Source organism: Pinus tabuliformis, chromosome Q, assembly GCF_031772625.1.
Source record: "Pinus tabuliformis cultivar Carrire ecotype Pingquan chromosome Q, CPIR1, whole genome shotgun sequence".
NCBI lineage: Eukaryota > Viridiplantae > Streptophyta > Pinopsida > Pinales > Pinaceae > Pinus > Pinus tabuliformis.
In genome coordinates, this window is record NC_142296.1 from 424,404,093 (window position 1) to 424,419,373 (window position 15,281).

The window sequence follows — 15,281 nt, forward strand, 5'->3', positions numbered from 1 at the left end:
CGTGGTCGAGGTCGAGGTGGAATGGGACTAGGAAGGGGTCGCGGACAACTAATTTGTTACAATTGCGAAGGGCTAGGGCACTATGCCCGTGATTGTACAAACCCGACAAGGACATCATGTTTGTACTGTACTTAGTTTGATCATGAGGTAGAAGACTACCCTACATTGATAGCAAGACTGTGCAAAAAAGGGGTACTTCAGCCCCCTCCGACTCAGAATTTGCAGATGATGAGGTCTGAGCTGCGCGAAGAAGACCCGAATGTAAACATGATGCTCAGGAGCGGTATGACCACTGGTGATGATAAAGGTAAGCAGTCAGAAGAAAGTGTGTGGGTTCGCAAGGCTCCTACAAAGGAACCTGAATTTGATTTAGAACGTGCAAAGGAGACATTCATGGAAGCTAAGAAGAGCTTCACGGAGGCCTCCACTTCAGGTAGTAAGGATCAACTAGAACCAGGGATGGATCCTTCAATGCTCACTACCTTTCTAGAGACATGCATGAAACTGCTACACAATACCAAGGTAGTAAAAGGACTACAAGAACGTAACACTAGATGCGCGGGGCCAGGAGAACCGTGCGTGGTCCGGAAACTTAGAAAGCATGCATTGCGCACAGGAAGGGAAATGAGGTTGACTGCGTAAATCGACGAGTATGAAATGGATCAGGTAATCCTGGATCTCGGATCGGACGCGAATGTACTACCAAAACAAACATGGGAACGCATGGGCAGACCCGCACTACAATGGTCTCTTATTCAATTACAAATGGCGAACCAACAGAAGATCTTGCCCATGGGAAGATTGCAAGGGGTAGCAGTGGATATTGAAGGTGCGAGCGTGCAGGCGGATTTTGAAGTGATAGAGATTGTCGATGACAGTAATCCCTATCCTGCACTACTAGGAATAGATTGGGCCACCGATATGAACGAAGTCATAAATCTAAAGAAGCACAAAATGATCTTTGAAAAAAAGTCACTACGTGTAGTAGTACCGCTAGATCCAGCCGAAGGAGCACGATACACTGAACCGGTGTGCGACGATGATAGTGATGACGATCTCGATTGTATTTACAAGATAACCACACGAGAAGAGGATTGGGTGAATCCAACTGTAGATGGAAGGATTTCGTGGGAGCGCGAAAGCTCTTGCACTTCGGATTCAGACGAAGAGATAGAGCAATGGCAGAATTGATTGCACTACAACATGATGGTTAGATCACTGTGCTACGTGACAACAAAGACAATGGACCTGCCTACATATGATGGGTTGACAGCGATGGATGAATTCCTGAACAAATTTGAAAGCGTAGTACCAGAATAGTAGCGGTTCGATGCTCTAAAGTGGGCACTGCGCGCAACGCCTACACGATGGTGGGGTACGCATCAAGGAAGTTTTGAGGACTGGCGCGGATGCAGAAGGATGATGTGCCTACAATTTGGAAAACCCCAGCTCAGGATGAGAGCCAGTCACTAAGGGCGGAACAACTTGTGCGCCCACCTTTCCCAATGGGTACAGACATATGTCGTACAACCCGCACAAGCGCACACCACTCCCAGAATAGAGAATCGGAACAAAACGCAGTAGTAGGAAAGGCGAAATGTGCTACCAATTATCCATGGAGAAGCATTCGATAGGGTGTGCAAAGTACTGAACAGGGTTCACCAGGTGAGACGCACTAACTGGGACATGCACGTACCAGCGGTTCGATGGGCCTATAGGACTATGTGCAAAACCTTGACTGCAGAAACGATTCCAAAGGTGCGAAACAGAGTAGGGACTGTAATTTATGAAGAGAATGCAAAGGGGAATCCACACGTAATCGCGCTCGCATATGTGACAGTGCGCAAAGCCCTGGACGAAGAAATCACACAGCTACGTAAGGTCGAACACATAAGGCTTCAGGAGGCCATTCGACAAGGGAACCTTAGACTTTGCGAACTCGAAAAAGACCGGGTACGACTGAGGAAGAAAAGCATTTTGATGGACGCAGAGGTCAAGAGGTTAGAAAACGAGATCAAGCAAGCATGTCTCGTCGATAAACCAAGGATGACAAGGCAAGGTGTGGATGATCATACCACTGAATTAGAAGACTGTCACCGAGAATTTATGACTCTGCTGCCATGGCTACGACCGCATCTCACCAAACGCAGTAACCAGGGGAGCATACTACATACGATAGAACATGTGGCACTGGCTATCGTGAGGGCAATTGGGGATTTTCCGCAGACTATACTGGAAGGTGAGTTGAAGCCTCGCACAGGTGGTGCGACTACCTAACTAGTCGTAGGAAGCACAATCTCAGCGCTCCAAGCAGTTGAAAGAGAGCGCGGGATTATAAAAGAGTCCGTTTGGGAGTTGTGCGATAAGGGAAGTGCATGCAGTAACAGGATGTCACAGGGTTCGCGACCGCGCACGAGAGAAAAAGCGATGTCGCACGGATAAGCTGGGAAGTGACCGTTGGTGTCATTGTTCATGACGAGATGTCTGATTTAAGGCCAAATGGAGCGGGCGGTGGGCATTTAAGACGTGAATTAAGGGAAAGATTTGGGACAATCTGCCGCCAAGAAAGCATTGATGGCCCGAAATTGGGGGGAACGGTCGAATTTGAATTCAAAAGGCGCTATAAAACTCTAGGGGCTAGCCACGAGACAACACTTGTTCACTTGAGATTTGAGTAGTTGATTAGAGCACAGAGTGTTGAGTGCTGAACGATATTCGAGCCCTTAAGTTCGCAAAAGACCACATACAGTTCAAACAAGATGGCAACTACCAGGAGGGGTTTGGGCTTTGCAGAAGGAACTGCCGACGAGGCCGCGCAGAACCCCACGGTACACAATGTTCCCGAAGGTACTGAGGTTGCGCTGGAAATCCCAAAATCACCTTGGACGCCAAGACTGAAAAAAGATAAGAAGGCAGCGAGACTGATGAGCCCCAAAAATGGACAATTATTTGGGCTCATTCAACCTCCTAAGTTGACTTAATCCACCATTCTCATTAGTTTATTGCATGTTTTCGATTATTTTTATGTTAATAGAGTGAATTTGGTTAGTCATTATGCCAACAAGTCTAATGGGTGCTTTGTGTAGCCTTTTTGGTCAATTTGGAGACAAAATTGAAGGTCTTAATGAGCACTTGGCAGCCAAATTCGTGGGAGAACAAGCTAGAGGATTTGTAGGAAGGTGTCCCCCTCATTTATGGGCCCTTACCTCGAATTCTCCACCATCAGCTCGGAGTTCAAAGGCCACCAAATCAATTAGCACAAGGGCAGCCAAGCAAGTCAAGTAGGACTGTTGTTAACTACAAGTCTTGGGCAGCCAAGTCCCTAAATTTTAGGAGGACTGTTGGGTCCTCAAATTGTATAAATAAGAGGGCTTAAGACCTCATTTCAGTTAGTCATTTTTTGGGATTAGCTAGTGGTTAGTCATTTTGTAGCTGGTAGTTAGTCATTTCATAGTCTTGTTGTAGTCATTTTGTAATTCGATTTGTAGGCCATGGATTAGCTTTGCTTTCAGCTCATGTTCAAGTTCTTCTTGTGGACAGTTTTTATGTAACTCTTCATTCTTGTTTAATAAAGATGAATCCAGCTTTGCACCAGCTCTAAATCTCTCTTAGGAGGCTGTAGCTCTTGGGGTTGGGCCCATCTCAAGCGCCCAGTACCTCCTTTGTTTATCTTTATGTGTATTTGTTGCATTCTTAGAATAAAATCTGCTATTTAGATCTAACTCTTGTGTTGTTGTTTAGTTTGTTTTTTTGATGAGTAAAATAGTTTTCATGCTCAGATTTAGTTGATAGGTTGTTAACAGAAAAAAGCTTCAAGAAAAGGGCCAACAAACATCTGTGGTTTCACCTCTCCCTCAGTGGGATCAGGAGCTGTGACTAGGATGACTTTGCTGCCCACAAAAACACTGATTTTGCTTTGCCATGCAATCACTAGTGTTTGACTTTCATGTGTAGAAGTTGGTTACAAGTTCAAACTTTCATTTGCTTATTTGCATGAATTAAAATACATGGTTTCATTGCAGGTCACACTTCTGTTCATTATCTTTACTAACAGCTAGCAAATTAGGTCAACGTAACTAGGTCTTTGAATTTATAAGTTTTGTTGGTTCAGATTGGAAAAACGACTTGCAGAGCACCCGTACCACTCCTTCATCTGCTTATTCTTCATCAGCACCATCCACTCCACCCTCTACTTAGAACCCTTGCTTCACGTTTGCCATTCGCTCCCAAAACCCTAATTTTTGTGTAACATTGCTTCACTCTCCCTTGAACAAATTGAACCATCCTCGCCATTCCTTAGCTCCATCCATCAGTTCCTAGGCCACTTCAGACCCCTATCCTACCTCCATATCCACTCATGCATCTTCCCTCACTCACCCATGCTCCAAAATCCCATTTCAGAACATCCTGTAGAAATCTCTGAACATCTTGTAGAACCCCTGCAGACTTCCTGTAGAAGCTCATAAACACGGTTTCGTGGCAGCCAAACTTTGTGAGACTCTCTGGAAGGGTGTTAGGGACCCCTTAGACCCTCTCTGAACCTTCCCAAGCATTTCTCCTCCTTGATCCACCTCTGCACAGTCAAAAATAGTTAGAAGCACATGCATGATCATTCTAATAACTTAGTCAAAAATACAAAAAGATGTTTTCTTCAGATAGTGATAACTTAGACACATGCATTTTACCTTCCTAGAATTAATGGCATCTCTTCTCGTAGTTTGCATTCTCATTTTTGCATCAGTAGGACTAGTTGGTAGAATTAGGGTTTGCTAGGGTTTGTATTTCTTTTTGGCTTTCAGTATCTTTCCGCAAGTAGATTAGCTTCCTTTGAGTTAGCTTTCGTCCATCGGTTAAAAAGCTTCTTCTAAGAGCTCATAGAAGTTGGCTTGAGCCCCTAGCGGACTTGTGCCAGCTGACCAAGTGACAGCTGCGGCAAGAGCTAGTACTTGTGCATACAGCACCGTCGCTTCCAAGTTTGTTACGAACTACCGGGTTGATAAAATTAAAGAAGGGAGTTCCAGGAGTTGTAGCATTATTGCTACAATACTGGGGCCCACCATCTTTTTGGTGCCGTTTCCTGGGAAGCGTCAGAGTATTGGTGATTGTCGCTTTTCTTCTATTTTCTTACTCTTGCCTTCTGCTAAGTAGTTTATTTCATTTCCATTCTGCAAAAGTAGCATAGACATTTCCTGCTTTCATAGATTAGCATTTCCCGCTTTCATAGATTAGCATTTCCTGCTTTCATAGATTAGCATTTCCCGCTTTCATAGGTTAGCATTTCAATTCCGCAAGCGTAGATTAGCATTTCATTCCTGCAATTTCATTTGAGCAAAATAGATTAGTCCTTTCCTGCTTTCATTTCAATTCCGCATTTTCATTTTAGCAAGATAGTTAGTTGCAGTTCAATCTATTTCAGTTTTGCAAGTAGAAGTAGAAAAAAACAAAATTCAACCAAAAAGATTTCATTTCATGCCTTGTAGGAGTAGAGATAAGTTAGAAAAATGATTGCAAAACACCCCCACTGCTTCACACAACCTTCTCTCTTCTTCGATGGCTGTGATTGAAGAACCCCTGGGTGGACATCAAGACATATTTGAAGAACCTCTCGGGGAGAAGAAGAAGAAAACATTCCTCTGGAGCAAATGGCTACAAGCAGAAATGTTGGGAGCAACATCTTGTCCAAAGATGAATTTGAAAATCAGATCAAAGATTTCAAGAGTGATATGAGGCAGTTTCTTGCCATGCAACTGGATACCTTGCAGATCCAACAGAAGCAAGAGGAAGCCAAGAGGGCTTTGGTCATTTTTTGTCCTAGGTGCACTAGAAAGCATCCTAGGAACGAATGTCCATTGTACTCCATAGAAGTGTGTTTTGTCTGTGAAGAATACCATCCTACAGATCAGTGCCCTTCCTTACCCAGATTCAAAGCTGCATATCAGAGAGCCAAAGGAGCCACTGAATCACTCTATTACATGAACCAAAGTTGGCCGCATGGACCTAGATCTTACCAGCAGGAACTGCAAGGGACACCCGAGACCTATTATGACCCCTATCAAGCCACTTTCATGCCTTCTTGGGGTCCCCCTGCTCATCCTTCCTGGTCTACACCTCCTCCTTGGTCATATTCTCCTTGTTCCTTCACAGATCCATATTATGCCCAACCAGTTGCTCATTCATTTCACTCTTATGCTCAGCCACAGCCTCAGTGGAATGCACCTTATCAGGAGTGGAGGCCCCAGTACAACTCTCATCCCGCTCATTTTCCTCCACCACCTGCTCATCCACAACCATCGCCTCCTCCTCCACCAAGGCAACCCCAAATGCCTACCCAACCACAATGCCATCCATCTCCATCTCAATTTCACACCTCCACTCAACTACCCGTACCATTTCCAAAGCCACACATTGGAGTAGCTCAACCCAATTGCAAAGCTGAGGCACAACATGTGCAAATGACTCCTTTTGAGCTCAATGATGTTCACCAAAGCTCAGGAAGAGTGTTGCAAAACAGAGATTATATTGACAACATTGAAGGACCAAAGGAAAAAGAAGATTCCAAAGAGGAGATCAAAGAACCATGGGCTGCACTTGATGAAGAGAAGAGATCAGAATCAGAGATAAAGAGAGTTCCCTCATTGTTACCATCAAATCCTCCATGTACTCAAGAGAAAGATCAACAAAAAGAGGAAGATGAGAAAGTCATGATAGAAAGTGACATGAAGAATGATCCAGATCAGCAAAAGGACCAAGGATATCAAAGCTATATTGAGACATGGTTCCAGACAGTCACTAAGTTGCAGCAGTACTCTCTTCCTCAACCATGTTTTGTACTTTCAAAGTCAGATCATTTTGTCTCTGAAATGTGGATAGTTGTCAAAGCATGCATTTCGAGCCTTCACATCATTTTGTCTCTAATCTCGATGTGCACATGGCTCCATTGGAAGTATTCTTATACTTGAGAACGAGTTTGTTTTTCAAGTAGGGTAGGGTAGAAAAAAGAAAAAAAGAAAAAAAAAAAGAGAAAAAGAAAAAGAAAAAAAATGAAAAAGAGGAAAATAGAAATCTAAGGTGAAAACCTCCTCGGAGGCGCCTTAGATTGGCTCATTGATTGAAAACCTCCATGAGGCGGTCAATGGGTTGGAAAAAAAAGAGAAAAGAGAATAAGATCTTTGGGTGAAAACCTCCCTTGGAGGCGCCCAAGGCAGGCAATTAGGGTGAAAACCTCCATGAGGTGCCCTAGTTGTTTTTCAAAAAAAAAAAAAGAGAAAAAAGAAAAAGAAAAATAAAGCTAATCTCCATTGAATAAGTTCATGTTGCAGCAATGACATTGCAGGTTAAAGAAGGACGTTTCATGACAGGAGGAGCACTCAAATCAAGGTCAAAGGACTCTTTCTTGTGCCTTCTACAGGAAGCTCTGTATTTCTACAGGAAACATCCTGTAGAACCTTTGGACGAGCCAAATCCAATTTCAAAAGTGAATCTGATGGTGGGAATCTATTGATTAGGCCTACAAGCACTTGTGTGTCCATCCCTTGCCTTCATCCATCATTTTTTCCACCTCCTTGTGCTTCTCATTGTGCTTCTACAGGAACTTCCTGTAGAAATTGTGGGAAACTAGGCATGCATTTCAAAAAGTGGTTTGGCGAACATGCTAGCTTCCTCAAGGGTTCAGAAGTCCTCATGCAATCTTCCAACTCCTCCTCCATCATCTCCATACCTGCATCACAGCCAAAATTCATTTTGTCATACCATGCAAACACATGCAAAGTGCCTTGAAGCAAAAATCCATAGAGCAAAATTTGTTTTTGCCATAACTTGAAAACCATGCATCCATTTGACAAACCATTTTATGGGGAATTGTACAAGGTTGATGACAACATGCCTGAGCAGTTTCAGCCAATTCCGGTGCACGGTTTCCAAGAAATCAGCCTCCATCACCATCAGCCATTTTTGCGTTTTCTCCATATCCGTGCATCCGTTTCAAAACCTGTTTCATGGGGAGATGCACATGGGTGATAGTAACCTACCCAAGCAGTTTCAGCCGATTCCGATGCACGGTTTCCGAGAAATCAAGCTCTGAAATCTTCAGCCATTTTCCATTTTTCTCGAAATCCGTGCATCCATTGATCACGATTTTGCTATGGGAGATGCATAATGATGATAGGAACATGCTCACCGAGTTTCAGCTCAATCCGGGTTACCGTTTGAGAGCAATGGCGAAAACAAGTTCTGATTTTGTGACCATGCAGCAGCAGCAGCTTGAAGGTGCAGATCTGGACGTGAAAACAATTGCATGCAGCTCAGATCCGACCAGAGGACACCTGCACAAGGAAAAGCAATCAAAATCATCAGCCAAGCCTCATGCAATCAAAGGATCCAAGCATGCAGCAGCAGAATCAGAGCATGCAGCAGCAAAAAGCTTCACGGCAGCCATTCAACTTCGAGGTATGTGACTGATCTCATTCTTCTATTGCATAGATTTAATTTGGAAACTGCATGAATTGATGGAATGGTGGAATTAAGCCACGGATTAGCAAGGCTCAACTGATTGTCTTCTTTAGAACTCAGCCGGCAGTCACGCAGTGCACGTGGACAATGGACTCACGTAAAAATTAAAAAAAAATTAAAAGAAAAAACAGTGATAGAGAGTTTAACTCCAGTGCAGTTGATTAACAGGAAGAGGACATGCAACTTCACAGCACTGCCGTCTGCATGTGGCCACGTACACTTGGCCACTTCACTCCCTCACCACAAATCATGCCGTAATTAAAAAAATTGCTCGGCTGACTCTCACCATCCGCTGATTAATTTGCATTTGTGACATTCTTAGCTGAAGTATGCATCCTCTGCTCCCACAATCGGTTAACCCATCAACCTCCATGGAGCTTTGCGGCCTGTTCTCGAATTTCACTCGTGCATTGGGCTCACTCAAAGGCAGAATCACACTCTATAGGAAACGGGTGGGGTCTTCTACAGGAAAGTATGGCAAAGTCGTCCAGAGCAGTAAAGCTCGAGTTTTTCTTCATCAAGTTTGGAGCTTGAAGAAAGTTAATCTCAGGAGATTGAGCTTCATAGGTCCCAAGATACATCTCAGGTCACCATAAAGCTTCACCCAGCATGGTTCCTGCAATACTTTGTCCCATTGGGACTATCCAGTACCCACCAGTAAGAACCGTCACTTCAAGGGCCAAGAAGCATTTAAGAAGCTCTTCGTTTTCTGAAATATCTAGGCCTTATTTAGTGCTACCACATAAGATATTATCATTGAGATCATTCTCAATTAATTTCTCTCCTGAGGCCAGAAGAAGACAGACGAGACTCAGAAGAGATCCAAGTTCCAAAAGGGACAAACTCTAGAAGGAAAAGTTAAGAATATAATCAGGTCTGGAGCATTTATATCACTTCCTGATGATGAAGAGGGTTTTCTTCGCTCATCTGAAGTATCTGAGGGCTATGGAAATCTTGATGGAAATATGGATCTACAAATTGGGCAAGATTTTACTGTCCGAGTTTTGCGTATTGAGAGGGGAAGGGTGAATTTGACTGTGAAACGAGAGGAAGATGTTGCAGGTCTGAATATGCAACTTAACCAAGGTGAGATTGAAGTTGCTTCCAATCCTTTTGAATTGGCTTTCCGTAAAATCCTGTTATTTCTGCTTTCTTAAAAGAACAGGAGACTCTGAAGAAATCTGGTAAATCAGAAAAACCTCTGGTAGAGGCTGAAGAACAAAATTATGATAAACAGGTAAAAGCACCTGTTGGCACAATTGACTCTGAGGAGGAAGTTGTATCCAATGAGAAAGCTGGTTATGAAATTGCAGAGAAGGAGATGCCTGAAATACCAGAAAAAACAGAGGATAAAGGCTCTGGAACTACTGAAACTAAGGATGGATTAACAAATGGAAATGCAGAGAAAATAGATGAATCAGTTAGATTAGGAACTGAACAAATACTAAAAAGCGAAATCAGTGACATACAAGGGGATGAAGAGAAGGTTTTGGATTCTACAGCAGCAGAAATGGAGGATGTCTTGGCAAATGATTCTGCATATCTAAAAGAGACTAAAAATTTTGAAGCTTCTGAGACAAAGGATGTATTAACAAACAGCATTGCAGAGCAAGTAGATGGATCTTTGACATTATCAACTGAACAAAAAGTTGATGGTGAAAGTTCCAGAGAAGAGGAAAAAGCAGTTTCAGATTTGAATGATGCAGTGTCTGAGTCCAATCCATCTGGTGAAACTATCAGTGTACCTGTGAATGTAAGCCTTCAGCAAGCCACTAAAACAGAACAAGTTGAGACAATACCGCAGGCAAAATCAGAGAAAATTGGTTCTACAGGAAGCTAGCAGACTGTTTCTACAGGAAGCTAGCAGAATGTTTCTACAGGAAGCCAGCGAACTGTTTCTACAGGAAGTTTGAAAAGAGGGAAGCCAAAGGAGAAATCAGCCGAGATGTTAGCCAAAGAAGCCACCAGGGCCATCAAAGATGAGGAGAAAGATTGGTTGCTCAGAGGATGAGCAACACTTTCAGTAGGGGGGTGATGATGAGCCCCAAAAATGGACAATTATTTGGGCTCATTCAACCTCCTAAGTTGACTTAATCCACCATTCTCATTAGTTTATTGCATGTTTTCGATTATTTTTATGTTAATAGAGTGAATTTGGTTAGTCATTATGCCAACAAGTCTAATGGGTGCTTTGTGTAGCCTTTTTGGTCAATTTGGAGACAAAATTGAAGGTCTTAATGAGCACTTGGCAGCCGAATTCGTGGGAGAACAAGCTAGAGGATTTGTAGGAAGGTGTCCCCCTCATTTATGGGCCCTTACCTCGAATTCTCCACCATCAGCTCGGAGTTCAAAGGCCACCAAATCAATGAGCACAAGGGCAGCCAAGCAAGTCAAGTAGGACTGCTGTTAACTACAAGTCTTGGGCAGCCAAGTCCCTAAATTTTAGGAGGACTGTTGGGTCCTCAAATTGTATAAATAAGAGGGCTTAAGACCTCATTTCAGTTAGTCATTTTTGGGATTAGCTAGTGGTTAGTCATTTTGTAGTTGGTAGTTAGTCATTTCATAGTCTTGTTGTAGTCATTTTGTAATTCGATTTGTAGGCCATGGATTAGCTTTGCTTTCAGCTCATGTTCAAGTTCTTCTTGTGGACAGTTTTTATGTAACTCTTCATTCTTGTTTAATAAAGATGAATCTAGCTTTGCACCAGCTCTAAATCTCTCTTAGGAGGTTGTAGCTCTTGGGGTTGGGCCCATCTCAAGCGCCCAGTACCTCCTTTGTTTATCTTTATGTGTATTTGCTGCATTCTTAGAATAAAATCTGCTATTTAGATCTAACTCTTGTGTTGTTGTTTAGTTTGTTTTTTTGATGAGTAAAATAGTTTTCATGCTCAAATTTAGTTGATAGGTTGTTAACAGAAAAAACTTCAAGAAAAGGGCCAACAAACATATGTGGTTTCACCTCTCCCTCAGTGGGATCAGGAGCTGTGACTAGGATGACTTTGCTGCCCACAAAAACACTGATTTTGCTTTGCCATGCAATCACTAGTGTTTGACTTTCATGTGTAGAAGTTGGTTACAATTTCAAACTTTCATTTGCTTATTTGCATGAATTAAAATACATGGTTTCATTGCAGGTCACACTTCTGTTCATTCTCTTTACTAACAACTAGCAAATTAGTTCAACGTAACTAGGTCTTTGAATTTATAAGTTTTGTTGGTTCAGATTAGAAAAATGACTTGCAGAGCACCCGTACCACTCCTTCATCTGCTTATTCTTCATCAACACCATCCACTCCACCCTCTACTTAGAACCCTTGCTTCACGTTTGCCATTCGCTCCCAAAACCCTAATTTTTGTGTAACATTGCTTCACTCTCCCTTGAACAAATTGAACCATCCTCGCCATTCCTTAGCTCCATCCATCAGTTCCTAGGCCACTTCAGACCCCTATCCTACCTCCATATCCACTCATGCATCTTCCCTCACTCACCCATGCTCCAAAATCCCATTTCAGAACATCCTGTAGAAATCTCTGAACATCTTGTAGAACCCCTGCAGACTTCCTGTAGAAGCTCATAAACACGGTTTCGTGGCAGCCAAACTTTGTGAGACTCTCTGGAAGGGTGTTAGGGACCCCTTAGACCCTCTCTGAACCTTCCCAACCTTTCCCAAGCATTTCTCCTCCTTGATCCACCTCTGCACAGTCAAAAATAGTTAGAAGCACATGCATGATCATTCTAATAACTTAGTCAAAAATACAAAAAGATGTTTTCTTCAGATAGTGATAACTTAGACACATGCATTTTACCTTCCTAGAATTAATGGCATCTCTTCTCGTAGTTTGCATTCTCATTTTTGCATTAGTAGGACTAGTTGGTAGAATTAGGGTTTGCTAGGGTTTGTATTTCTTTTTGGCTTTCAGTTTCTTTCCGCAAGTAGATTAGCTTCCTTTGAGTTAGCTTTCGTCCATCGGTTAAAAAGTTTCTTCTAAGAGCTCATAGAAGTTGGCTTGAGCCCCTAGCGGACTTGTGCCAGCTGACCAAGTGACAGCTGCGGCAAGAGCTAGTACTTGTGCATACAGCACCGTCGCTTCCAAGTTTGTTACGAACTACCGGGTTGATAAAATTAAAGAAGGGAGTTCCAGGAGTTGTAGCATTATTTCTACAATACTGGGGCCCACCAGAGACCAGTCTGCATGTCCCCGAGGAATCCGCGGTTCGTAAGCTCTCAATGGAAGAAAAGGGCAAGGTTGTCACCATTGAGACAGATGACGAGGATGAGGACCTATAGGCTCTCATCACCGAGGTACAGGAAGTAGAGGACATGGAAGAGGATATCCAGCCGATACGCTCTGCAGCGAAATTGCCTGAGTACGTCCCTCCGTGAAAAGGGAAAACCAAGATACCAAAGGATCTGGATGCCACAAAGAGCGCACTCCAGACCCTGCTCCTCCTTGATGGAATTGTGTTTGAGGGCTCACACCTAGGCCGCATGCCCACAATGAAGTTCGAAGATTGGGACCTCACGGATAGCGAGAAGTTCCCACACTTAGAGACGAAGATCCTAATGAAACAAACTACGGAGGGACTGGTGATCACATTACAACCGCGAAAATGGTTGCGCGGTGTGGAGAAGACCGGGTTGTTGCATCTACCATGGATACCACACTTTCACCGCGCACCCATCACCATTTTCGTCATTAGGCAGCTGCTTTGTCTGGTGCATGATGGGTACTTATGGCTGGAGGAGCCTATTCCCATCACGACGGATCTCATCCATAGAATTTCTTGGCTTCCTTGTAAGGGAAAGGACCCCGTGACGATAGTAGGAAAAAGCAGCGATTTGGCTCTCGCGGAATCCATGAAGAAAAAATATAAGCTTGAGAAGAAAAAGAGGGGTTATACCATCAACAGTATCAAGGATAAAGGGGTGCGTGTAGCCACCCAACTCCTGGCCAGAAAGGTAATGAGAAAATGTCGCGGCGATGAAGTACTAGCGCCGATAGTTGCGTTGGCCGAACAATGTGCAGAAGGGGTCTAATTCAACTGGGCCGAGTTCCTCTGTGAGGAATTCTTTATCAACTACAAGGAAGCCCAGGAGCAAGGTAATAACTTCCACTATGTGTGGTTGCTCTTGTCCATTTTGCTGGTAGTAGGAGAACTGCCAGAGGATAGTCAGTTCTTGATCATTGAGTGTGACATACCAGCGGCCGCAAAGTACGCATCGCTCTGGGCTACCAAGGACGCAAAGCGGATTCGTGATACAAAGATCTTCTGGGTGCTCATGGAGGCGAGCATCCAAATGTGGATTAATAGGAGGCCGCGCGTGTCCCCCACAGTGCACAACAGTCTGCGGAGCTTTACAGACTTCAAGGCGTACATGCACAATATTTACATAAAGGTGAAAAAGGATCTGGCGCAACAGTGGACCAAGCTCCCCTTCATTGCCACTAATGATGCAATCTTTACAGTGTTAGAATCATGGCCTCCCGAGTGGTGCGCCCCGGATTTGGCGGAGTTGGATAGGATAGCAACACAGAAAATAAAAGATGAGGCCAAGCTGCGCTTCACGCAGTTGGCCGAGAAGAGGCGCAATGAAAAAGCAGCAGCATAGGTACGAGCAGTCCGTGAGGCAGCACAGGCAGCCGCGGAGCAGACAAAGGTCGCCAGCAGCAGCGCAGATAATAGGGTCCACAACAACGCAGGTAGAGGAGGGTCAGGAATTGTCTACAGGATAGGAGGCAGAGGACACAGACCTTGCAGAAGAGGGCACGGACCCAAGCACAACTTCCACCCAACTCAAAAGGTCGCGCGTCACAAAGAGATCGGGTCCATGGAAAAAGGTCAAGGCCTCCAAATTGGCCATCGACCCGATCACGTTAACAGAAGGTGACCTCTACGACATTGGCGAGACGGTTCACGATGTCACCAAGGAAGCGCTCCAAGAAGTCATGTTGGAGCAACAGATTGTGTTGGGGGCCCTGCGGGCGCAGCTGCAGGAACTACAGGTGCGACCCCCACAGGAAGGAACTGTAGCCAGCTACGTCGCAACAGGCACATCAACAACATAATAGATGCTACGCGTCAAGATGGCCAATACCATAGTGCTACCGGAAGGGACGCTCGGAGTAGAGAATGAGGTCGACAGAGCCATGGTTGGCAGGATCAAGGGACTTGGCCTTAATTTGGCTACCCTTCCGCAAGACACACTGTCCCAACTGTAGGATGGAATAACAGTAGAGCTCCGCACCAGGGAGGGTCGCGCGATTGAGGTGATGAGTGAGTAAAAGATCAACATTGAACAACTCAGCCTATAGTGTGATGAACTGGTGTCACAAAACCAGCAGTTATTACAAAGAGTGGATGAAGTGTGCCAGCGTGTCCTAGAGTTGTCCATCACTACGGACCTACCAACAGAAGTGCGGATCCACAATTTGGCAAGTGGAGTCTGAAACGCACGCGAGAAAACAATGCGAGTGCAACTAGAGTTGAATCTCCAGATTGTCGAGCTACAGTCGAAGGCACAACCTTCCACTCCCCGGAAGTCAGAGAGCAACACGTTAGTGCTATCCAAACAGGGTTGGAAGAAATTGGACGGGCAGTGCAGGACTGTACTAATATGTTGGACCAAGCCTTTGGCATCCTCACATCCTTGCAGGAGGACCCCAACATACAACACCTAGAAATAGAGGCGTGCGAACTTCAAGAGCAGTACGACAGTGTCCGAGGAACTGCGCAGACAGTCATCCTCACTCAACGGCTCGCAAAGATGCAAC